This window comes from Hyperoodon ampullatus, assembly GCF_949752795.1.
Source record: "Hyperoodon ampullatus genome assembly, chromosome: 7".
Lineage (NCBI taxonomy): Eukaryota > Metazoa > Chordata > Mammalia > Artiodactyla > Ziphiidae > Hyperoodon > Hyperoodon ampullatus.
In genome coordinates this window covers 14,008,619-14,032,984 of record NC_136920.1, presented here as the reverse complement: position 1 = coordinate 14,032,984, position 24,366 = coordinate 14,008,619, and the positions used below count along the sequence as shown (strand labels likewise).

The 24,366-nt window shown below is 38.7% G+C and overlaps 1 pseudogene across 1 annotated transcript in view; it reads right to left on the bottom strand.

Moving 5' to 3' along the window:
• Positions 1-24,182, bottom strand: part of LOC307055512 (elongation factor 1-alpha 1-like) — a 34,469-nt pseudogene extending 10,287 nt beyond the window's left edge. The window contains exons 1-2 of the transcript in view: positions 24,072-24,182; positions 23,760-23,855 (exon numbers count right to left, since the gene is read on the bottom strand). The product of the transcript in view is annotated as an elongation factor 1-alpha 1-like (transcript). The remainder of the gene's footprint in view (positions 1-23,759; positions 23,856-24,071) is intronic.
• Between the last annotated feature and the right edge of the window lie 184 nt (positions 24,183-24,366).

Sequence of the window (24,366 nt, the reverse complement as noted above, 5' to 3'; positions counted from 1 at the left end):
CTATTCAGAAAGCCAGCAGACCAAAAAGACGGTGGACTCGTGTCCCAAAGAACCATCTTGCCTGAGTTAGAATTCAGGCTTCTTTTATCCTAAAAGGGGAGGGAGTAAAGTCATACACTTCCTGGTTCCCATCAGCCTCTGGAGGGGATGTGTTAATTTCTTCCTCCCTGCAGTCATTCACAGGTGGGCCTGGTCAGGATGTTTCTTGTGAGCTTAACAAAGGTATTTTAGCTTAATGTTCATTACCTGAGAAGCAGGGTTCCCAGAGGTGGGCCATTATGTGTAATTTAAGCTTATAGGCAACATCCCTTTAGTGATTAACTTGTAATAGAATACAAAGGTTCTTTCCTATTACAATAAAATAACATTTTAAAAATGCTGAAAGAAAAATAACTCTCAACCTAAAATTCCATATCAAGCAAAATATCCTTTCAAAATGGAGGCAAAATATAAACATTTTCAGATAAACAAGGCACATCTGCCTTATAAGAAAAAAAAAAAGTCTGTAGGCCAAAAGGAAATTAAATGCAATGACATTTTTGGAACTGCATTTAGAAAGGGAGACCGTTGAAAATATTAAGTGGTTTAAACCTATGTTTCTTTTCTTAAATTCCTTCAAAACAATTGACTATTTTAAATCCACATATAATAACTGTATACCACAGAGTTATAGCAAATGTAGAAGAAAATTATTTAACAATAGCACAAAGGGGGGAGGCAAATGAAATTATGTTGTTATTACATTGGATGTGAAATGGAGTAATATTAATTCAAGATAAAATATGATAATTCATATTTGTAATTATTAGAGAACCACTGGTCTGAGCCATCAGAGCGTGACATTCTCCTGGAAAGTGTAAGTCTGGTTGGAATTTCTCTTTATGTATCTCTTGCATGTTAACAAGACCCTGTACTGGCAGCCAAATCAATCATAAAGAGAACCAACCTTAGGATGAAACCAATGGTGACCAGAGAAAGAAAAAGAACCTAGTTCCTTGATGACATCGTTGGGCTTGCTGATAGGCACCAACCTCAAGCCTGGTCCACATTTGGATGCTCAATTTGATGAGATAACGAATTTCCTTATTACTACAGCCATTTTGAATCAGGGCTTTTTTTTCTTTTCTTACTTTAAGCCAAAAGCACCCAAACTAATATACTATGTGACTATATCATGGAATCATTTAAATTGTGTTTATCAAAAGACTTTAATAGTATGGGAGGGCTTCCCTGGTGGCGCAGAGGTTAAGAATCTGCCTGCCAATGCAGGGGACACGGGTTTGTGCCCTGGTCCTGGAAGATCCCGCATGCCGCAGAGCAACTAAGCCCTTGAGCCACAACTACTGAGCCCATGTGTCACAACTACTGAAGCCCGCGCACCTAGAGCCCATGTTCCACAACGAGAGAAGCCACCACACTGAGAAGCCTGTGCACCGCAATGAAGAGTAGCCCCCACTCGCCACAACTAGAGAAAGCCCAGGTGCAGCAACAAAGACACAACACAGCCAAAAATAAATAAAAAATTTTAAAAATAATTAATTAATTAATTTTAAAAACAGTATGGGAAATATGTATGTCATGACAGTAAGTATAAAAACAGTGAATACAAAATGTTAATGCTTTTCCTTCAAGGGTTAGATACCAAGGGATCTAATATTATTTCATAAGCTTCTAATATACACCAGACACTGTGCATGTTAGGATATATTCTTTTTTTACTTTATCTTCACAACTACTCTATGAAGTTTCATTCATTCATTTATTATTTATTTATTCATTATTTACATTCATTCATTATTCATTCATCAAGTGGGTATTGACTGATAAGCCCCTAGCTAGGGACTAACATTTCAATATGTTCTTTGACTTTATGGAATTTACTTTCCAGCGTCAAGGAGGAGGCATGCATCTTACAAATAACTGTACAAATATTTAACTGCATTTGGGATGAGTTGTGTGAAGGAGATATACAGAGTTTTAAGAGAACATGCATCAGGAGAAAGGGATTTAGCTAGGGTATTAGTGGTGGATGAGTCATGGAAAATTCCCCTTTGGGAGTCATTCTTAAGTTCATATCTGAATGCTGAAGGAATGGGGGTGTAGTGAGGTGTTTTCAGGGATGGGGTAAGAGTAGGTGTAGAGAACTAGTGGAAAACCTGAGGAAATTAGACTGGATAGCTTCTGAGGTCTGTTGAGTTCAAACGTCTAAAGATGTCTTAATAACTTCTAAGCTTTGACCTTCACATAATAAGTCTCATTAACTTATCAGACAAAAGAAAGGGACAGGTATGACAGAAGATGTGTGACAAATATCCCTTGACTCCAGCAGACTAGGAGGATTTGGGGTCACTGATGGGGCTAACCTGAGTAGGAGTACATTGCCACTAATGCCAGCCGCAGGAAGCAACTCAGAAACCTGAGTGTTTATTGATTTTTCAGGGTTTGTTCATTTTGCTCGGCCACGTGTCCATAAAATGAAATGCATTGCTCAGTGAAGGATTTCACCATATGTCCTGTGACCTGCTCTTACGAAACCGTAGTGGTAGAGATCAGGGTGGGTAAAAGGCATTCTCACTTCTCAGGGCTGCTCCATCACGCTCCAGAAAATGGAGTGGGCACAGTAGGTCAGTAAATGCTGGATGCAGCACTGGACATGACTCAGAGTCCATTCATTCAGACCAAGTTTCTAGTTACTGTTCAGCAGCCCTTCATGGGAGACCTCTAGCAAAGACATTTTGAAGCCCATATTTTCTCTGCAAAGAAAAGTTCCCAACCAAGAACCATATGATATAGAGATGAAGAATTTTTTGATTCTAGATCATTCTGCCATATATCTTGCACAGGTCTTCCCTCATATCTTAGTTCAGTCATCCTATACCCAAATTCAACCACAGTCCCTCAAATCATATCCCAAACTAGCCACTCATAGGTGTGACACCCCTAACCAATCTATCCCAAGATGTCCTTCCTCTCCAGCACACCCCAAGCAACTCTACCCTCTGCCATTTTAACTCCTTGGGCTACTGAGCAAGATAGTTCAGTAGACAGAAGTGCCCAAAATCTGTTCTCACCCTTCTTCTCCATCATTTGGACTGGATGCCTCAGAAAAGGTTCCAATTTGATTTTTTTTTGAATCCCTGAGTTTGTTTGTATCTCATCCAAAAAGAGGTAGGTTTCTTGCAGAGTCCATTTGTATTAACTTTGAAGCTACACTCCTTATCACCTGATCCAAACTCCCCTGACAACCCTGACAGATAAAAATAAATAACAACATGGAATATTTATAGAAAGTTCATGTTCTAGGCACTGTGAGAAGCACTTTTCATGCATTATCTGTTTTAGTCATCATTATAATTCTGTAAAGAAAGTTCCATTATTGTCCATTTTAAGATGTGATAACTCAGTCTTAAAGAAGAACCAGAATTCTAAACAAAGGCTACCTGATTCTAAAACCTGGCTGTTAACCCTTGCTTCTTTAACCCTCAAAAAGAGAAGAAATGCAACCTAGGCATTAACTCAAGACCCTTCTCTGTTGCCCACCCCACATACCCCTACAACTAGTTTATGGGCCAAGAGTTTGATTTTAGCAGATCTGGAAACTTTAAACAATAAAGTCCAGCCCAGTTCAGCCAGTTTACCATAACTGCTTACCACTGCCTACTCCTTCCTCAAACATACATCTGTTTTGTCCTTCCTTTTTCCTTGTTTTAATACTTAAAGACAAAGTTAAGTATGTGTATACTTACTTACACATCCTTAAGGTGGAAAGGTGTTCAGTGAACTGAGAAAGGACAGGTACCTTGCAAAAATTCAAAAAACTTTATTTTTCTTTGTTATTTACCCTTTCAATGCTATTCTCCTAAGTCATCTTTTGGGAAACAACCCTTTCCCTTTCTTCTACTACTTTCTCAGAAATATTTCCGTGTCATCTGATTATCTCATCATGGTCCACTGTGTCCATATTCCAAACATTTCCTAGTTACCCAAATCCCTCTTTTGCGCTAGGCACTGGGGGTGCAGACTAATTACGTTACACTATTATAACAGACTGATAATACAACTGCTTGTATCCCATTAGTTGGCCCACGCACACACACCCATTCCTTCTGTTTTCACCAGCTGACACTTCTAGCGATGGCTTTAAATGCCCTTTCAGGTAGATTTTATTTGTTCAGTCTTTTTACTTGACTTCTATTATTAGAAAGAAAGATTATCTGACACAATAAACTCTGGGCATCTGTCCATTTTTATTTTCTTCCTTAGCTCCTATTATCTGTCATTCTGTGCTTGTGGATTTTGGGTCCTACCTAGCCAGCTTGCAAAATAGAATTAGTAAGGAAGAGAAGGCAGCTAGTATGATTTCTTAGGGGGCCTCAACTTCTTCCACCTTGTAGCATACACTTTTTTTAAAGCTTGGCTTATAAATCCTCGATCTGTTTACCCTGAGATAATACTTATTATTTTCATGTGAACAAATGAACATTTATGCTAAATTATCGTGAAATTTATTGAGCAATACACATACTTTAAGATGTGTGTCATATTCTTTTGTTGCAGACTTATTTTCAACACAAAACTCCACATAATGTCAGCCTTTACCGTCTATAGTACACAGGAATCAACTCACAATCCACACAATTTGAACAAACACGGAGACTGAGATGGAGAACTCTTTTTCATCCGTCTTTCCCTGGTTACCTTGGATTTGGAAGGCTTACTTCAGCTGAACTGTCTGAGAATCCAGGATTTCTTGGAGTTTCTAAGGTACCCTGGTGAAGATGTGATGTGTCAGTATATAAATCCAAATGATCTGTTATCTCCTGTGCGGAATGAAGAAAGACTGGAAGGAATTGCTGCTTCCCTCTCACCCCTGCATCTATGCATCCAAGTCTATGCTTGTCTCATTTGGTCACAGAGCCAAGATTTCAAGCAAAACGAACACAAGGAGATTATAGAGAAAGAGCTCTGTCTAAGGAGGTAGCACGTCCACTCCTGTGTCCCCAGATCCTAAAACAATGCCTAGCACATAGTGGGCCTGCAACAGATATTTGTTCAACAAACTTAAATCATTTACACTAATATAAATAACTGCCATTTATTGAGTGCTTGTCATGTACCAGGCACTGTGCTGAGCAATGTATTCACATAGAGGAGTATGATTTCCATTTCACAGGTGAGAAAACTGAGACACAGACATGATTTTTTTTTTAAATTTATTTATTTATTTATTTATTTTTGGCTGTGTTGGGTCTTCGTTTCTGTGTGAGGGCTTTCTCTAGTTGCAGCGAGCGGGGGCCACTCTTCATCGCGGTGCGCGGGCCTCTCACTGTCGCGGCCTCTCTTGTTGCGGAGCACAGGCTCCAGACGCGCAGGCTCAGTAGCTGTGGCTCACGGGCCTAGTTGCTCCGCGGCATGTGGGATCTTCCCAGACCAGGGCTCGAACCCGTGTCCCCTGCATTGACAGGCAGATTCTCAACCACTGCGCCACCAGGGAAGCCCCAGACATGATTTTTTAAAACACTAGGTCAAGTCTTGTAAATGTGTTTGAACCCCACTTAGTCTGATGTAAAGAACTCTCCTCAAACCTGCTGTCTCCATGTAGGCTCTAGAAGATATTTCCTTATTTCTCTTGAAATAAATTCTTTCCACTCTTTCTGTGATAATCTCTTCCCAGTTCCCTCATGGTTCCATGTTTTTCCATTAACTTTACTTTTTCTTTGTCTCTCTCTCTCTGTCTTCTTGCTTCTTTTCTTTAGTTCTCAAAATTCCTGTCTTCTGCAACAACAAAGTCTTCCCTTAACTTTGCCACCCTTTCTAGATCCTTTCAGAGGCAAAGTTCTTGAATGACTCCGACATACTCTCCCCAGTGCCCCACAATTTGGTTTCTGCCCCTTTTATTCCACTTAAACTTATATTTGGAATATGAATCACCAGAACGTTCCTGTTCTGTGTATCATTTTATATTTTGCCAAATAGCCTGAGAGTCATTTGGTCAAATTCACCTTTTTATAGTCCTTTAATTTACTCTCTAGGAAGTAGACAGAGAGTAGGGGATGCTCACAGCCATTCCCTACTCTCCCCTTTAGCTCCCTCACATTCAGGGACTTAGGAAGGCTTCTTGCCAAGGACTGGTACAGTTTTAGCAGAATCTTAGCATTTCACAATAGGAGCATCTTGTGTAGCACTTCAACAGCCCTATGCCTTATTTATAAAAAAAAAAAAAAGAAAGCTCAGTAGAGTTCAGGAGAAAAGGAATAAAATGTTAGAGGGCACAGAAGTAAAGGAATGCAATATTGTATGAGATGGACAGGCTAGTGTTATGCCTATTTTAGTTAAATGAGACTTAGAGGTTATGATACCCTCACAATATTCAGCCCTCCTCCCATATGAAACTATAACAGGAATTTAATTTAAAAAATTTTTTTGTTATGGAAATTTTTGAATATACATGTAATAGAGAGAATAGTGTAATGAACTCCCAGGTACTCATCACCCAACTTCAGAAATTATCAACACGTGACCAATCTTATTTCATCTGTATTACCCTACTTCACTTCCCTCTGCCAAATCAACTTAAAGCAAATCCTAGACGTCATATAATTTCATTCATAAGTACTTCAGTATGGATTTTTTAAAATATGTTTTTATCGCAATCACAGTGGTATTGCACACAGCTAAATATATTAACAATAATTCCTTGATACCTTCTGGTTTCCTGGTAACGCTGAATTTCCTACAATTGTCCTATAAATCTCTTAACAGTTGGTTTGTCCATTCAGGGTAATTTTTAATGATGTGCCATTTTCACCATATGCATGGACTTTGGAGCATAGCCACCATATAAACTGTAATTTTAAGTTAGAGATTTTCACCAAAACTTTACTTTGCTGGCAGAATTAGATTTTTTTCCAGAGTAGAAATGTGCAGACCCCCTTTCTTATCCATCCCCACTCTTAAATGGTGACCTTAAGTGACATTTAATGAACTTTACAAAACAAAGCACTATGTTGTTCGCAATCAGAAGCCTTCTTGTCTTTTGTGTCCTCCTGGAGTCTGGCCTTACAGATAGGAAATCACCATCTTCAAAATGCAGAAATCCACATAGCATAATCCCGTACTTAGCTTCTCCGTTATGTTTTCTTTTCAGGCTGGAGTTTGATATTCTCTCTCTTTCTTTTTTTTTTTTTTTTTTACAAGTTATATGGAACTGTCTAACTGACTCCTGAAATGCTGTCTATGAAACGCAACCAGACCAATCTTCCAAGATTAGTGTCAGAACCGGGAACTGAAGCCAGCTTTTTAAATTCTAAACTTCCCATTTCTTCTTCCCTCCCTCCCTTTCCTCCTGTCTTCCTTACACCCTTCTCTCTCTGTCTCTCTTTTATTTTTTCTTTCCTTCTTTTCCTCCTTTCTTCCTTCCGTCCTTCCTTTTTAATTGTCTACTGTGAAAAACAACACACATACATCCAAATAAGAACTTAAAACATAAATGCACAGTAAAATAAAAGATTATAAGGTCATTCAGTCTAGAAGTAGAACATTGCAAAAATGCCCAGAAACCCCAGTGTGAATCTTCTCACTCACAAATCTCTCCTTTCTCTAAGGAACCATGATTGTTACTTAATGGTCCTCACTTGCTAGCTCTTTATATTATTTTCATCTGCATATGTATCCCTATGCAATAGAGCCTGATTTTGCCTGGTTTTGACCTTTATATAAATGAAATCATGTGAGATATATGGATTCCTGTGTGTCTCTTATTTTGTTCAATATTATATTTTTAAGATCCACCCATGGTATTACATGTAGCCATATTTGTTATTTTCATTGCTATATAGTATTCCATTTTATGATTATGCCACAATTTATCCATTTTACTATTGATGGACATTTTGTTGTCTCTAGTTTTGGCTTATTAATGAAGCTGCTGTGAACATTCTTGCCCTCATTACCTTCAGCAAAAGTACATTCATTTCTTTACAACATTTACCAGGAGTGGAATGAATGATTTGCATATCTGCAGATCTACTCAGTGAGGCCAAAGTGTTTGCCAAAGAGATTTTCCCAGTCTATATTCTAACAGTGTATTTTGAAACTTTGGTCAGGTATGTTCTGTTCTATTCTTCTCTTTTTTCTTTGGACTAATTTTCTTTGTCATTCCCTTTATTTCTTCTCCTGTTTTAGTGGCTCCACTAGAACTGCAATTAATATGTCACAGTCAAATATTTATTGACACTTTTATCCTCCTCTGAGAAAATGCAAGAGACTTAGAGCCTTTTAACTCCATTTCTTCTCCCCTGACTTGTATCTACTGCTACCACGTCGGTTAATGTTTATTTAGATTTACTCATTTACTCCCATCTTTGCTCTTTGTCCCTTTCTGCATATCTGACCTCCTCTATGGATATTATTTCCTTTAAATTTTTTGTTTGTTTGTTTGTTTAGGACAACTGGTAGTGATTTCTCTCATTTTTGTCTGAAATTTTCTTTTAATTTTACTGTCATTCTCATTTTTCTTTTATGTCCCCCACTAGATTGACATTTACCTTCAAATCTTTAGGCAACTGGTAAAGACAGTATTCTGTCCAGAGCATGCTCCTTTTATTGGTTATCATTTTCCTTCCATTGTCATTTCTTGTCACTTGCAGCCAACTTTGGGGCCACTCTTCTGCACACATAGATTTAGAAGAAGTTGGTTTGCACAAAGATCTTTTTAAAAAAAAGCAACAGTATAACAGAGGTCTGTAGAGGGCGAGCCTGTTTAATCAGTTGGCTGATGTTTTAGTTTCGGCAAGGTCTTTTCAGGAGTAATTATACATTTTCAGCTTGACTTTTTGACACCCAGAAAAATAATGTAGGAATTTGAGATTAGGAAAAGCTTCTCTGGGATGATTGACTCTAACCCACTGCCCCTGGGCAGCTTCTTCTGCTTCACCCACTTTCCTAACTTTCAATAAGCACAAGCTATGTGCCAGGAATCATACATTCATTATCTTATTTAAGTCTCAAAGGGAAAAAAAGCCTATGTGATAAACTTTTATCCCTGCAGAGTGTAGAGGATAAGAACATGGTCCCTAAATCTAGTTTGTCTGGCTTCAAAAACTGGCTCTGCCTCTCTCTGTGTTTCATTTTCTTTAGATGCAAAATGGAGTAGTAACAGCATCTGTCTCTTGGGGTTATTGTGAGGATTAAATGAGTTAGTACATGTGAAGTAATTTGGAGCAGCGCCTGTCACTTTACGGGTGTTCAATAAGTGAACTTGCTCTATTATTTCAAAAATTGGAAAGTGTCTTAGCAACTGCTCATACCATGAAGCAAATCACTTCACTGTCCAGGCCTTGGATTCTTTGCTTAAGTTGCTAAACCTTAATGTGTAGAAGTAAATCAATAAAAGTGAGGCATCTGGTATAGATACTGACAACAGAGCATGCCCTCGAAAAATAGTAGCAGTTCTCCTCCTTCTTCTTCTCCTCTTCCTCCTTCTTCTATTATTGGTACTATTACTATTATGTTGTTGGGTCTTCATTTCCCCAAGTTGATTAATCTTGAAGGTTGATGGGTAGATGTTTCAGAGTGAGGTTAGATCAAACTTTTCTTTGCTCATCTTTACCCAGAAGAATTGCTATGGGTAGGAAGGTGTCCCTCACACATCAGTCTGAGAACAGCCAAATAAGGTTTTTATAGTATAATCACATCATCAGAACATCATGAGAAACACTGCATCCCTCATGAGCTCCTGGACTTTGCTAAAGAATCTGACTGGTGTGTCCATGGCTTCTTTGGGCCTTTTCAGCAGTGGATACTTGTGACCTCAGCCTTGTCCAGTGCTGGAGCCCAGGGCCTTCAAGGGGCACAAACCAAAGGGCACATAGAACCCAAAGGGCTCACCAGCTACTCAACAAAACTGACCAGCTTCGTGCAGAACAGACAGTGCTTCAGCCCCTCTACACAGTGAGCCTTGAATCAGCCTTAATGCTTTAAATCCTGGCATGGAGGGGAGGAAAGGAAAGAAGAAAAAAAAAGGAAAGAAAAGAGAGGACAATAGTGAAAGAAAGAGGAGAAAGAGAAAAGGAGGAATAAGAGAGAAGGAGGACTATTAGAGCTAATCAATGAATTTAGTAAAGTAGCAGAATACAAAAGTAATGCACAGAAATCTCTAGCATTCCTACACACTAATGATGAAAAATCTGAAAGTGAAATTAAGGAAACACTCCCATTTACCACTGCAACAAAAAGAATAAAATATCTAGGAATAAACCTACCTAAGGAGACAAAACACCTGTATGCAGAAAATTATAAGACACTGATGAAAGGAATTAAAGATGATAAAAAGAGATGGAGAAATATACCATGTTCTTGGATTGGAAGAATCAACATTGTGAAAATGACTCTACTACCCAAAGCAATGTACAGATTCAAAGCAATCCCTATCAAACTACCAATGGCATTTTTCACAGAGTTAGAACGAAAAATTTAACAATTTGTATGGAAACACAAAAGACCCTGAAGAGCCAAAGCAATCTTGAGAAAGAAAAACGGAGCTGGAGGAATCAGGCTCCCTGACTTCAGACTATACTACAAAGCTACAGTAATCAAGACAATATGGTACTGGCACAAAAACAGAAGTATAGATCAATGGAACAAGATAGAAAGCCCAGAGGTAAACCCACGCACATATGGTCACCTTATCTTTGATAAAGGAGGTAAGAATATATAGTGGAGAAAAGACAGACTCTTCAATAAGTGGTGCTGGGAAAACTGGACAGCTACGTGTAAAAGTATGATATTAGAACACTCCCTAACACCATACACAAAAATAAACTCAAAATGAATTAAAGACCTAAATGTAAGGCCAGACACTATAAAACTCTTAGAGGAAAACATGGCAGAACACTCTATGACATACATCACAGCAAGGTCTTTTTTGACCCACCTCCTAGAGAAATGGAAATAAAAAGAAAAATAAACAAATGGGACCTAATGAAACTTCAAAGCTTTTGCACAGCAAAGGAAACCATAAACAAGACAAAAAGACAACCCTCAGAATGGGAGAAAATATTTGCAAATGAAGCAACTGACAAAGGCTTAATCTCTAAAATTTACAAGCAGCTCATGCAGCTCAATATCAAAAAACAAAGAACCCTATCCAAAAATGGGGAGAAGACCTATATAGACATTTCTCCAAAGAAGATATACAGATTGCCAACAAATACATGAAAGAATGCTCAACATCACTAATCATTAGAGAAATGCAAATCAAAACTACAATGAGATACCATCTCACACTGGTCAGAATGGCCATCATCAAAAAATCTAGAAACAATAAATGCTGGAGAGGGTGTGGAGAAAAGGGAACCCTCTTGCACTGTTGGTGGGAATGTAAATTGATACAGCCACTATGGAGAACAGTATGGAGGTTCCTTAAAAAACTAAAAATAGAACTACCATAAAACCCAGCAATCCCACTACTGGGCATATACCCTGAGATAACCATAATTCAAAGAGTCATGTACCACAGTGTTCATTGCAGCTCTCTTTACAATAGACAGGACATGGAAGCAACCTAAGTGTCCATCGACAGATGAATGGATAAAGAAGATGTGGCACATATATACAATGGAATATTACTCAGCCATTGAAAGAAACGAAATTGAGTTATTTGTAGTGAGGTGGATGGACCTAGAGTCTATCATACAGAGTGAAGTAAGTCAGAAAGAGAAAAACAATACCGTATGCTAACACATATATATGAAATCTAAGAAAAAAAAAGTTCATGAAGAACCTAGGGGCAAGACAGGAATAAAGACACAGACCTATGAGAGAATGGACCTGAGGATATGGGGAGGGGGAAGGGTAAGCTGTGACAAAATGAGAGAGTGGCATGGACCTATATACACTACCAAACATAAAATAGATAGCTAGTGCGAAGCAGCTGCATAGCACAGGGAGATCAGCTTGGTGCTTTGTGACCACATAGAGGGGTGGGATAGTGAGGGTGGGAGGGAGGGAGACACAAGAAGGAAAAGACATGGGAATATATGTATATGTATAACTGATTCATTTTGTTATAAAGCAGAAACTAACACACCATTGTAAAGCAATTATACTCCAATAAAGATGTTTAAAAAAAGAGAGAGAGAGAGAGAAGGAGGAAGTCGTGATTTCTATCAGGTCCATTATATTAGGAAGGGTTCTTTCTTTTTTTTTTTCACACACATACACTGTATTTTATTTTTAAAAGAGATAATTAAACTGACACCACGCATTGTAAATGGATCACCACAACAAAAGCAACAAAGATTGCAATTACCAAACACAAAACACACTCATACTATGTCATAATATTGACATTCAGTCCAGTAATCCTCCACTGTAACAGCTCCTTTACTTTGCAGTGAAAATTGATTTGTTTATTTTTTGCCTCTGAGTCATTGTGGGAATTTTTTTTTTATTCAAACAGAAAGTCAAAAAATTATAATCATCCTCATCAGTTCAGTCAGTCCTATGTGACAAGGAAATTTAGTTATTTCTGAGATATACATTTTAAAGTAATAATTAGAATTATGACTTAAAACATTATACCAGAATATATAAGATTTTTAGAAATTTCATGTAATGTCTGAAACATTTATATTAATATATTTCCATACAAATAACCCAAAGAAAGTTTAGTATTAGTTGTATTTTTTTTTGGTGTTTGTTTTTTTATACTGCAGGTTCTTAATACTCATCAATTTTATACACATCAGTCTATACATGTCAAGTCCAATCGCCCAATTCAGCACACCACCATCCCCACCCCACCGCGGTTTTCCCCCCTTGGTGTCCATACATTTGTTCTCTACATCTGTGTCTCAACTTCTGCCCTGTAAACTGGTTCATCTGTACCATTTTTCTAGGTTCCACATACATGTGTTAATATATGGTATTTGTTTTTCTCTTTCTGACTTACTTCACTCTGTCTGACAGTCTCTAGATCCACCCACGTCTCAACAAATGACTCAATTTCGTTCCTTTTTATGGCTGAGTAATATTCCATTGTATATATGTACCAAATCTTCTTTATCCTTTCGTCTGTCGATGGGCATTTAGGTTGCTTCCATGACCTGGCTATTGTAAATAGTGCTGCAATGAACATTGGGGTGCATGTGTCTTTTTGAATTATGGTTTTCTCAGGGTATATGCCCAGTAGTGGGAGTGCTGGATCATATGGTAATTCTATTTTTAGTTTTTTAAGGAACCTCCATACTGTTCTCCGTAGTGGCTGTATCAATTTACATTCCCACCAACAGTGCAAGAGGGTTCCCTTTTCTCCACACCCTCTCCAGCATTTGTTGTTTGTAGATTTTCTGATGATGCCCATTCTAACTGGTGTGAGGTGATACCTCATTGTAGTTTTGACTTGCATTTCTCCAATAATTAGTGATGTTGAGCAGCTTTTCATGTGCTTCTTGGCCATCTGTATGTCTTCTTTGAAGAAATGTCTATTTAGGTCTTCTGTCCATTTTTGTATCGGGTTGTTTGTTTCTTTAATATTGAGCTGCATGAGCTGTTTATATATTTTGGAGATCAATCCTTTGTCCATTGATTCGTTTGCAAATATTTTCTCCTATTCTGAGGGCTGTCTCTTCGTCTTGTTTATGGTTTCCTTTGCTGTGCAAAAGCTTTGAAGTTTCATTAGGTCCCATTTGTTTATTTTTCTTTTTGTTTCCATTACTCTAGGAGGTGGATCAAAAACGATCATGCTGTGATTTATGTCAAAGAGTGTTCTGCCTATGTTTTCCTCTAAGAGTTTTATAGTGTCCGGTCTTACATTAGGTCTTTAATCCATTTTGAGTTTATTTTTGTGTATGGTGTTAGGGAGTGTTCTAATTTCATTCTTTTACATGTAGCTGTCCAGTTTTCTCAGCACCACTTATTGAACAGACTGTCTTTTCTCCATTGTATATCTTTGCCTCCTTTGTCATAAATTAGTTGACCATAGGTGCATGGGTTTATCTCTGGGCTTTCTATATTGTTCCATTGATCTATGTTTCTGTTTTTGTGCCAGTACCATATTGTCTTGATTACTGTAGCTTTGTAGTATAGTCTGAAGTCAGGGAGTCTGATTCCTCCAGCTCCATTTTTTTCCCTCAAAATTGCTTTGCCTATTCGGGGTCTTTTGTGTCTCCATACAAATTTTAAGATGATTTGTTCTAGTTCCTTAAAAAAGCCATTAATAATTTGATAGGGATTGCATTGACTGTAGATTGCTTTGGGTAGTATAGTCACTTTCACAATATTGATTCTTGCAATCCAAGAACATGGTATATCTCTCCATCTGTTGGTATCATCTTTAATTTATTTCATCAGTGTCTTATAGTTTTCTGCATATAGCTCTTTTGTCTCCCTAGGTAGGTTTATTCATAGGCATTGTATTCTTTTTCTTGCAATGGTAAATGGGAGTGTTTCCATAATTTCTGTTTCAGATTTTTCATCATTAGTGTATAGGAATGCAAGAGATTTCTGTGCATTAATTTTGTGTCCTTCAACTTTACCAAATTCATTGATTAGATCTAGTAGTCTTCTGGTGGCATTTTTAGGATTCTCTATGTATAGTGTCATGTCATCTGCAAACAGTGACAGTTCTACTTCTTCTTTCCCAATTTGTATTCCTTTTATTTCTTTTTCTTCTCTGATTGCCATGGCTAGGACTTCCAAAGCTATGTTGAATAATAGTGGCGAGAGTGGACATCCTTGTCTCATGCTTGATCTTAGAGGAAATGCTTTCAGTTTTTCACCATTGAGAATGATGTTTGCTGTGGGTTTGTCATATATTGCTTTTATTACGTTGAGGTAGGTTCCCTCTATGCCCACTTTCTGGAGATTTTTTATCAGAAATGGGTGTTGAGTTTTGTCAAAAGCTTTTTCTGCATCTATTGAGAGGATCACATGGTTTTTATTCTTCAGTTTATTAAATGATGTATCACATTGATTTATTTGAGTATATTGAAGAATCCTGGCATCCCTGGGATAAATCCCACTTGATCGTGGTGTATGATCCTTTTAATGTGTTGTTGGATTTTGTTTGCTAGTATTTTGTTGAGGATTTCTCCATCTATATTCATCAGTGATATTGGTCTGTAATTTTCTTTTTTTGTAGTATCTTTGTCTGGTTTTGGTATCAGGGTGATGGTGGCCTCATAGAATGAGTTTGGGAATGTTCCTTCCTCTGCAATTTTTTGGAAGAGTTTGAGAAGGATGGGTGTTAGCTCTTCTCTATATGTTTGATAGAATTCACCTGTGAGGCCATCTGGTCCTGGACTTTTGTTTGTTGGAAGATTTTTGATCACAGTTTCAATATCATTACTTGTGATTGGTCTGTTCATATTTTCTGTTTCTTCCTGGTTCAGTCTTGGAAGGTTATACCTTTTTTAAGAATTTGTCCATTTCTTCCAGGTTGTCCGTTTTATTGGCATAGAGTTGCTTGTAGTAGTCTCTTAGGATGCTCTGTATTTCTGCGGTGTCTGTTGTAACTTCTCCTTTTTCATTTCTAATTTTATTGATTTGAGTCCTCTCCTTCTTTTTCTTGATGAGTCTGGCTAATGGTTTATCAATTTTGTTTATGTTCTCAAAGAACCAGCTCGTAATTTTATTGATCTTTGATGTTGTTTTCTTTGTTTCTATTTCATTTATTTCTGCTCTGATCTTTATGATTTCTTTCCTTCCGCTAACTTTGGGTTTTGTTTGTTCTTCTTTCTCTAGTTCCTTTAGGTGTAAGGTTAGATTGTTTATTTGAGATTTTTCTTGTTTCTTGAGGTAGGCTTGTATAGCTATAAACTTCCCTCTTAGAACTGCTTTTGCTGCATCCCATAGGTTTTGGATCGTCGTGTTTCCATTGTCATTTGTCTCTAGGTATTTTTTGATTTCCTCTTTGATTTCTTCAGTGATCTCTTGGTTATTTAGTAATGTATTGTTTAGCCTCTATGTGTTTGTGTTTTTTGTGTTTTGTTCCCTGTATTTCATTTCTAATCTCATAGGGTTGTGGTCAGAAAAGATGCTTGATATGATTTCAGTTTTCTTAAATTTACTGAGGCTTGATTTGTGACCCAAGATGTGATCTATCCTGGAGAATGTTCCATGCGCACTTGAGAAGAAAGTGTAATCTGCTGTTTTTGGGTGGAATGTCCTATAAATATCAATTAAATCTATCTGGTCTATTGTGTCATTTAAAGCTTGTGTTTCCTTATTTATTTTCACTTTGGATGATCTGTCCATTGGTGTAAGTGAGGTGTTAAAGTCCCCCACTATTATTGTGTTATTGTCGATTTCCTCTTTTATAGCTGTTAGCAGTTGCCTTATGTATTGAGGTGCTCCTATGTTGGGTGCATATATATTTATAATTGTTATATCTTCTTCTTGGATTGATCCCTTAATCATTGTGTAGTGTCCTTCCTTGTCTCTTGTAACATTCTTTATTTTAAAGTCTATTTTATCTGATATGAGTATAGCTACTCCAGCTTTCTTTTGATTTCCATTTGCATGGAATATCTTTTTCCATCCCCTGACTCTCAGCCTGTATGTGTCCCTAAGTCTGAAGTGGGTCTCTTGTAGACAGCATATATATGGGTCTTGTTTTTGTATCCATTCAGCAAGCCTGTGTCTTTTGGTTGGAGCATTTAATCCATTCACGTTTAAGGTAATTATCGATATGTATTTTCCTATGGCCATTTTCTTAATTGTTTTGGGTTTGTTTTTGTAGGTCCTTTACTTCTCTTGTGTTTCCCACTTAGAGAAGTTCCTTTAGCATTTGTTGTAGAGCTGGTTTGTTGGTGCTGAATTCTCTTAGCTTTTGCTTGTCTGTAAAGCTTTTGATTTCTCCATCGAATCTGAATCAGATCCTTGCCGGGTAGAGTAATATTTGTTGTAGGTTCTTCCCTTTCATCACTTTAAGTAAATCATGCCACTCCCTTCTTGCTTGTAGAGTTTCTGCTGAGAAATCAGCTGTTAACCTTATGGGAGTTCCCTTGTATGTTATTTGTCATTTTTCCCTTGCTGCTTTCAATAATTTTTCTTTGTCTTAATTTTTGCCAATTTGATTACTATGTGTCTCGGCGTGTTTCTCCTTCAGTTTATCCTGTATGGGACTTGCTGTGCTTCCTGGACTTGGGTGGCTCTTTTCTTTCCCATGTTAGAGAAGTTTTCGACTATAATCTCTTCAAATATTTTTCTCAGGTCCTTTCTCTCTCTCTTCTCCTTCTGGGACCCCTATAATGCGAATGTTGTTGCATTTAATTTTGTCCCAGAGGTCTCTTAGGCTGTCTTCATTTCTTTTCTTTCTTTTTTCTTTAGTCTGTTCCACAGCAGTGAATTCCACCATTCTGTCTTCCAGGTCACTTATCCGTTCTTCTGCCTCAGTTATTCTGCTATTGATTCCTTCTAGTGTAGTTTTCATTTCAGTTATTGTATTGTTCATCTCTGTTTGTTTGTTCTTTAATTCTTCTAGGTCTTTGTTAAACATTTCTTGCATCTTCATGATCTTTTCTTCCATTCTTTTTCTGAGGTCCTGGATCATCTTTACTATCATTATTCTGAATTCTTTTTCTGGAAGGTTGCCTATCTCCACTTCATTTAGTTTTTTTGGGGGGGTTATCTTGTTCCTTCATCTGGTATATAGCCCTCTGCCTTTTTATCTTGTCTATCTTTCTGTGAATATGGTTTTTGTTCCACAGGCTGCAGGATTGTAGTTCTTCTTGCTTCTGCTGTCTGCCCTCTGGTGGATGAGGCTATCTAAAAGGCTTGATGAGAGGGACTCCAGATTTTTTAATGTGGCAAAAATAAGCATAAAATTATCAATAATCACAATAAAAGTAGGTGGATTAATTTTCCTATTAAAATGCAGGTCTCTCATATATTGAGTTAAAAGCAAAGTCCAAGATGCATATTATTCTTCTCAGGCTGCCATAAAAGAATTCCACTTACTGGGTAACTTAACAGACATTTATTTCTCAGTGTTCTGGAGTCTGAGAAGTCCAAGTTCTAGGTGCCAACAAGGTATATTTAAGCTGAGCCTCTTCTCTTGGCTTACTGATGGTTGCCCTCTAAATATGTCCTCACATGGTGGAGAAAGAAAGAGGATGAGAGAGAGTGCTCTAGTTTCTTCTCCCCTGCTTAGAAGGACACCAATCCCATCATGGGTGCTCCACCCTCATGACCTCATCTAAACATGCCTCACCTCCAAAAATCATCACTTTGGGGGTTAGGGCTTCAACTCATAAATTTGGGAGGGGAAGGCACAAAAACATCCAATCCATACTAAGGCACATCTGAAACAAACATGTGAGGGTTAAAAGGATGGAAAAAAGATACATTAGATAAATGTTAAACTGAAAGCAAGCTAATAACATCAATATCGGCAAAAAAAAAAAAAAAAAAAAACTTAAGGTGAACGTCTGATAAAAACAGAGTCCTCCCAGAAGATAGGTCATGAATCTTCCTAACTACACAAGACAGCTACAGAATATATAGACATACAGAGAGAGGTTGGTAAATCCACAGTCATAGTGGGAAAATTCAGGACAATTTCCTCAGATAATGACAGATCAAGTAATTTTTTTTAAAGTTGGATTTATACAATACCATTATAACTTGAATTTTTTGTGATTTCTGGTTTTCTACTTCTGTGTTTGAGAACTGTTCATCTGTTTGTCTGTTCATCATAGCTGACCTACAGGGACCCTGGGGGAGGCGAGAGTTGTGCGTCCACATGGGGGGCACTGGAAACTTGTTTCTAAGTCTTATTTCTGGTCCCTGCTTGTGCTTATCAACTACCTCTTGGGCAAGATTTGTATCTCTAGCCTGGTGCTAACACTCGTCACTTTTGCCTGTGGATAAATGTTGCTTAGGACAAACAGGGATGTGAGGATGGAGGAGAGACAGGGATTGACTAGATATCCTAGGCCATCTCCCACCCAGCTGCCATCATGCCCAAACTTCAAGTTTTTTTTACAGTTCCTATCTTCACAGCAGTCTGCTCCCATAAGTGTTTCAATCTGGTGTTTCCTCTATGTTCATCCATCTGCTCAAAATTTCAGGCTCCATGACAGTACCTTATTGGGGCAGATTTATTCTGTTTTTGTTTCTTTTTATTTTTTCCACTATTTCATATAATTATTGGTTTGAAGAAGATGGGCACATGTTTGGCTCACCCTCTCCACCTAGCTTTCTCCCTTTCCACACTTTCTCGCAGGCTGGTCCCACCCTCCACATCATATTAGTTCCTTCATATTTGCCTTATACTGTTGCCCTTGCAGTCAGATGAACCTGGGCCAATCCTACTTTACTGTGGATACAAACTCCCCTGAAATAGTACCTGAGTCTTGGGCTTTACATATGAATCTTCCCATGACCCAGTGAACAGTCTTTTCTTTCACCTTCAGGGAAAGCCTCAGCTCAGGAGTATGGGAAGCACTAAAGTTGATCCCAGTGGACAGTCTCTGCTGTGCTCTTTTAGAGTCCTTTGAACAGGGAGAGAGAGTAGGTTAGTAGGGACCTTCCCACCTCCCTTCCTTACCCTGAAGAAGCACCTGGTCTCACAAAGAAAAATTAGGGACAGTCTAACAGAAGCTCTTGGCAACCAAGCCTTGCCTTGTAACCATGGGAAGAGTAGCCTGTGTGAGATATTTTAAAAAGTTGAACAATGATGCCCAGCAGTAATAATAAAAATATTTTAAAATGGTAAGGGCACCAACTTTTTAGAAGAGTTTGTCTTCCCAAGGACCTACTCCAGGACCTGGAGATCGTGGCACCTCACTAGCAGCCTAACGGGTTCCCACCTGTCCTTATATGAACACACACACACACACACACACACACACACACACACACACCTCTGCTAGCCTCTTTGTCTCCTGATCTCATCTAAACTTAGTCCAAATCTTTAGCTTTCTGTGTCCCAAACTCATGTATTATAGAGGTTTGTGAATCCCTTTTTGAGCATACTCACTGACCGCCTAAAAACTATTCATGAGAAATATATCTAAGGTAAAACTTTTCATTTCCTGCCAGATCAGCCAGTCTTCTTATGCATGAACACTGAACTGCTCAGCTGCTGTGAAATATGTTGAAAAGGAGTTATCATGCTTGTATAGTCATCAATTATCCCAGGAAATGTAGTGTCTTGAGAATGGGGTGAAAATTAATTTATTTCCCCTGTATATGCTTTTTCTCTTTTGAAGATTGTACCCTGTGTCTATTCAAAAGATAAGCGCTGTTTTTTAGTGAGGATATTGCCTCCACTAAGGAATCTTATGAATTCACTTATCCATCATATTCCCTTATTAGCTTTTTATGTAATCAATAGTATTTTTCTTCCATTGTCTTAGATTAATTGACCATGAGTGTGTGGGTTTATTTCTGGGCTGTCTATTCTATTTCATTAATCTATGTGTCTATTTTTTTGTGCCAGTACCATACTGTTTTGATTACTGTAGCCTTGTAGTATAGTCTGAAGTCAGAGAGTGTGATACTTCCAGTTTTGTTCTTTTTTCTCAAGATTGTCTTGGTGATTCCAGGTCTTTTGTGGTTACATATAAATTTTAGGATTATTTGTTCTGGTTTTGTGAAAAATGTCCTGGGTATTTTCATAGGGGTTGCATTTTAAATCTGTAGATTGCTTTGGGTAGTATGGACATTTTAACAATATTAATTCTTCCAGTCCAAGAACACATGAGAGATTTCCATGTCTTCATATCATCTTCAATTTCCTTCATAAATGTTTCATAGTTTTCAGAGTGTAAGTCTTTCAACTCCTTGGTTAAGTTTATTCTTAGGTATTTTATTTTTTTGGATACAATTTTAAATGGGAGTGTTTTCCCTTTCTCATGGTTCATTATTAGTGTATAGAAAAGCAACAGATATTACCTCCACTAAGGAATCTTATGATTTGCTTATTCATCACATTCTCTTATTAGCTTTTTATTCAGTCAATAGTATTTTTCCTAGTGCTCACAGCTGAACAAAAATTCGCTTCTGTTATAGATGGGCAAAATACCAGTTACTCTCCCTCTGCTTCCACTTGCATCCCAATAATATGACATCTCTCCAAAAGATTCATTTCCCCTATTCATCTCCCTCCCCACATCCAGAAGAGTATGACGGGTGAGACAAAACGCGCTACTCCTCTACCTGTGGTCCCCCTGAGCCAAACCCTGAATGTTTCAGCTCCAGATATCATAGAATTTCCCTTGCAGTGAGTCACTTAAAGAATCCTTTTTAAAAACTTTTATTACACATTCCCAGAGTGTCTCTCACTGTCCATTTAGATTTAACTATATAGATAAAATTTGCCAGATTCTTTTGCTCACCACTGTTTGCTTTCCTTTTTTTCTGCTCCTAACTGAGGTCTCTGCTCCTATTTATTTGATGTTTGGTTAGAATTCTTACTCTAGTATTTTCTACGTACGAGTATGTTAGTGATATAATTTCTGAAGTCTTCCAAATCCACAATATCTTCCTTTGACCCTGTGACCCCATGTTTTAGAATAACAAAAATATTTTTTTTCCATTCTAAACGAAAGGAAATTGAGGCTCAAAAAAGAAGGTAACCTGTTCAGGTCACGTAGCTAGTAAGAAGCGGGTGACTAGTAATTGGGGGTGCGTGGGCTCAGATAGGGAGTAACCATCAAAATCATAGGATAAAATAGTGTTTAACCCAACTTCAAGTTTATAAAATAGTGTAAGACTGCAAAGAGCTGGCCAGAGGTGAGGCTGGCATGGGTGTGCACCATGTCAGTACAGGGAAGCTAGTGCATGTCTGTGCACTCCACTTTATACCATGCTGTCCACCTTCGGTCTTCAGGGGTGTGTGACTGGTTCTCATCCTTGGTGCAGCTGGGGCCCAATGATTATAAATCATAATAAAAATCTCTACACTCTGTGTAGGTTTCTTACCATGTTCTCCTTACATTACACAGAAACAGGCAACCGTGCAGGATCCCTCATTTCCCATTAGTTCAGGACACAGTTTGGGTAAGAAGCTCAATCCAAGATCAACTCCTAGGTGTCCTTGGCTCCTGTGTATGCGATGGAAGTCAGATAGTGTGGGAATAGGGTGTTCAACCATCCCCTTTACTCTTTTCTTCAGGGGCAAATCCAGTTACAGAGATGAGGTCTTCTGGCTCCTAGGTCAGAACTCTTTCTACAACCACAAACGTCTTAAGTGAGAAGATGCTGAGAGAAACAAACTGCAGAGTCTTTGTGTATCAGACCTTTACCTTTGCTACCTGTGGGGGTGAGGACTGAAAATGTGCAATTCCTCACTAAAAATCAGAGAGAAGAAGGGGAGACTATAGATAACTGGGGGAGAGAGAAGGGCTGGGTGATACTGGCCCTGAGCATTGCAAGAGTGCAGCAATCAGGAGAGGCGTGAAAAAACAGTCCCCATATTCCCTCTACTCCCACCCCAGCCCAGGGGGTTTCAGGATGCACTGGGTAATGCTTTCTCCCTCTATCCCCAACCCTCTGGCTTTGTTGCTTTTGTCTCGAAGCCCCCAGTGTTCAGGACTCCTTCCTGCCCCTCTTGAAGCTTTCATTCTTTTTTTTTTAAATTTTATTGAAGTATAGTTGATTTACAATGTTGTGTTAATTTCTACGGTACAGCAAACTGACTCAGTTATACATATATATTCTTTTTCATATTCTTTTTCATTATGGTTTATCACAGGATATTGAATATAGTTCCCTGTGCTATAGAGTAGGACCTTGTTGTTCTTTGAAGCTTACATCCTAGTGCAAGGAGACAAAAACTAAACTAACAAAAAATAATGATATTTACTATACAGTGAAATGTAGTATATGAAATATTGGGATAAGGGGACAGAAGATGACAGAGGAAGAGAGGACAATATTTTATAGGGAGTGGTCAGGGAAGGCCTCTCTCGAAACCTGGCATTTAACAGAGATCTAAAGAAAGAAGGGAGAGAGTCAGGCATGTACCGGGGCTGGCGGTTCCAGATCAAGGAAGCTCTCCAGGAAGTGCCCAAGATGGTCCACTGGAGTGAATGAAAAAAATACTTCCACCTCTATTTATATTTTTACCCCCAAAATAAGAAATTAAATGAGCTAACAATTGTATCAATTACAAAAGAATATATACATATATAACATAAATAATATATATGGAGTGGATGCTCAGTTTGTTAAAAATTGTAGGGGTGGGAAGTTAAAAGTTCAGAGATTACTCCTGCCTAAGACCTCCTGAAAGGCAAGGGTAGATTTTATCCATGTCTTTGTCTTCAGATGCCATCATATTATCTGGAACAAAGTAGGTATCAATATTCTGCGTATATCTTTTTTTTAATCCCCTGTATATATCTTTTTTATCTCCTCTACTTCATAGCAGAGTTCTTTATTTTTTTTTTTGTATTTTTAATAGCAATTAGGCCTGTGCCTTGCGGATGGGTCCCTAATAAATGAATAGATGAATAGATGGTCGGAAGGGTGAATCAGTGTGGGGAGAGGTGATTTACCGGAACTGCATGCACTGAAACGCTGCAAAGGCAGCCTTGGCACAATAAAAAGACCTTGGGCTTTGGCGTCTGACAGAAGTCAAGATCACGGGCAATTTATTCACCTTGTTCCCTCATCTGTGAAACAGGAAATGGATTAAAGACAAAGATGCTGAAATGAGACAATCCTATGGAAAACACCAAAACACAATGCCTGGCATTTAGGGGGTGGTTCCTACCTTTCATCCCTCACTCTGCTCCCCTCATCCGCACCCGCCAAGCAGCCCGCTCTGCACTGTCAGTGCGGGAAATAGCCGCTAAGACAATGACAGGTAGCGGAGGAATCAGACTCCCTGACTTCAGATTATACTACAGAGCGACAGTAATGCCTTTTACCAAAACTACGGGGACCCAGAGTGATGGAGACACACGTTTGCCAGAGACTGGTGAGATGAGCCTCAGTGAACTGAGAGGAAGGTAAGTTGGGGCGGGGGCGGGGGGTGTGAAGGTTGAGCCCCCATGAGCTATTGCAACCTTGGACTAACAGGGGTACACTCAGAGACCACGTGACGCAGCAGGTGGCACCTCCACCTCTCCGTTCCCGCCACAATTGCAGCCCCCTAAAGGGGTGGGAAGCTCTTGGGGGCCAGAGCACGGAAGTTGGGCAAACCACACCATGCTGCCATTGGCCGTCATGACTGTCAGTTCTCACCCACCTCCGCTTTCCCCCGCCTCCTTCCCCCTCCCCGTTCCTCAGGCTGATCCTCTGGCGCCATCTGCAGGCCGCACGCGGAACTCCATCCGCCCTGAAGAAGCTTTTGCCCGCAGCAAGTACTAGCTGCTCTGGGGCTGGGCGAGGTTCTTTCGGGCTCTGCTGGTG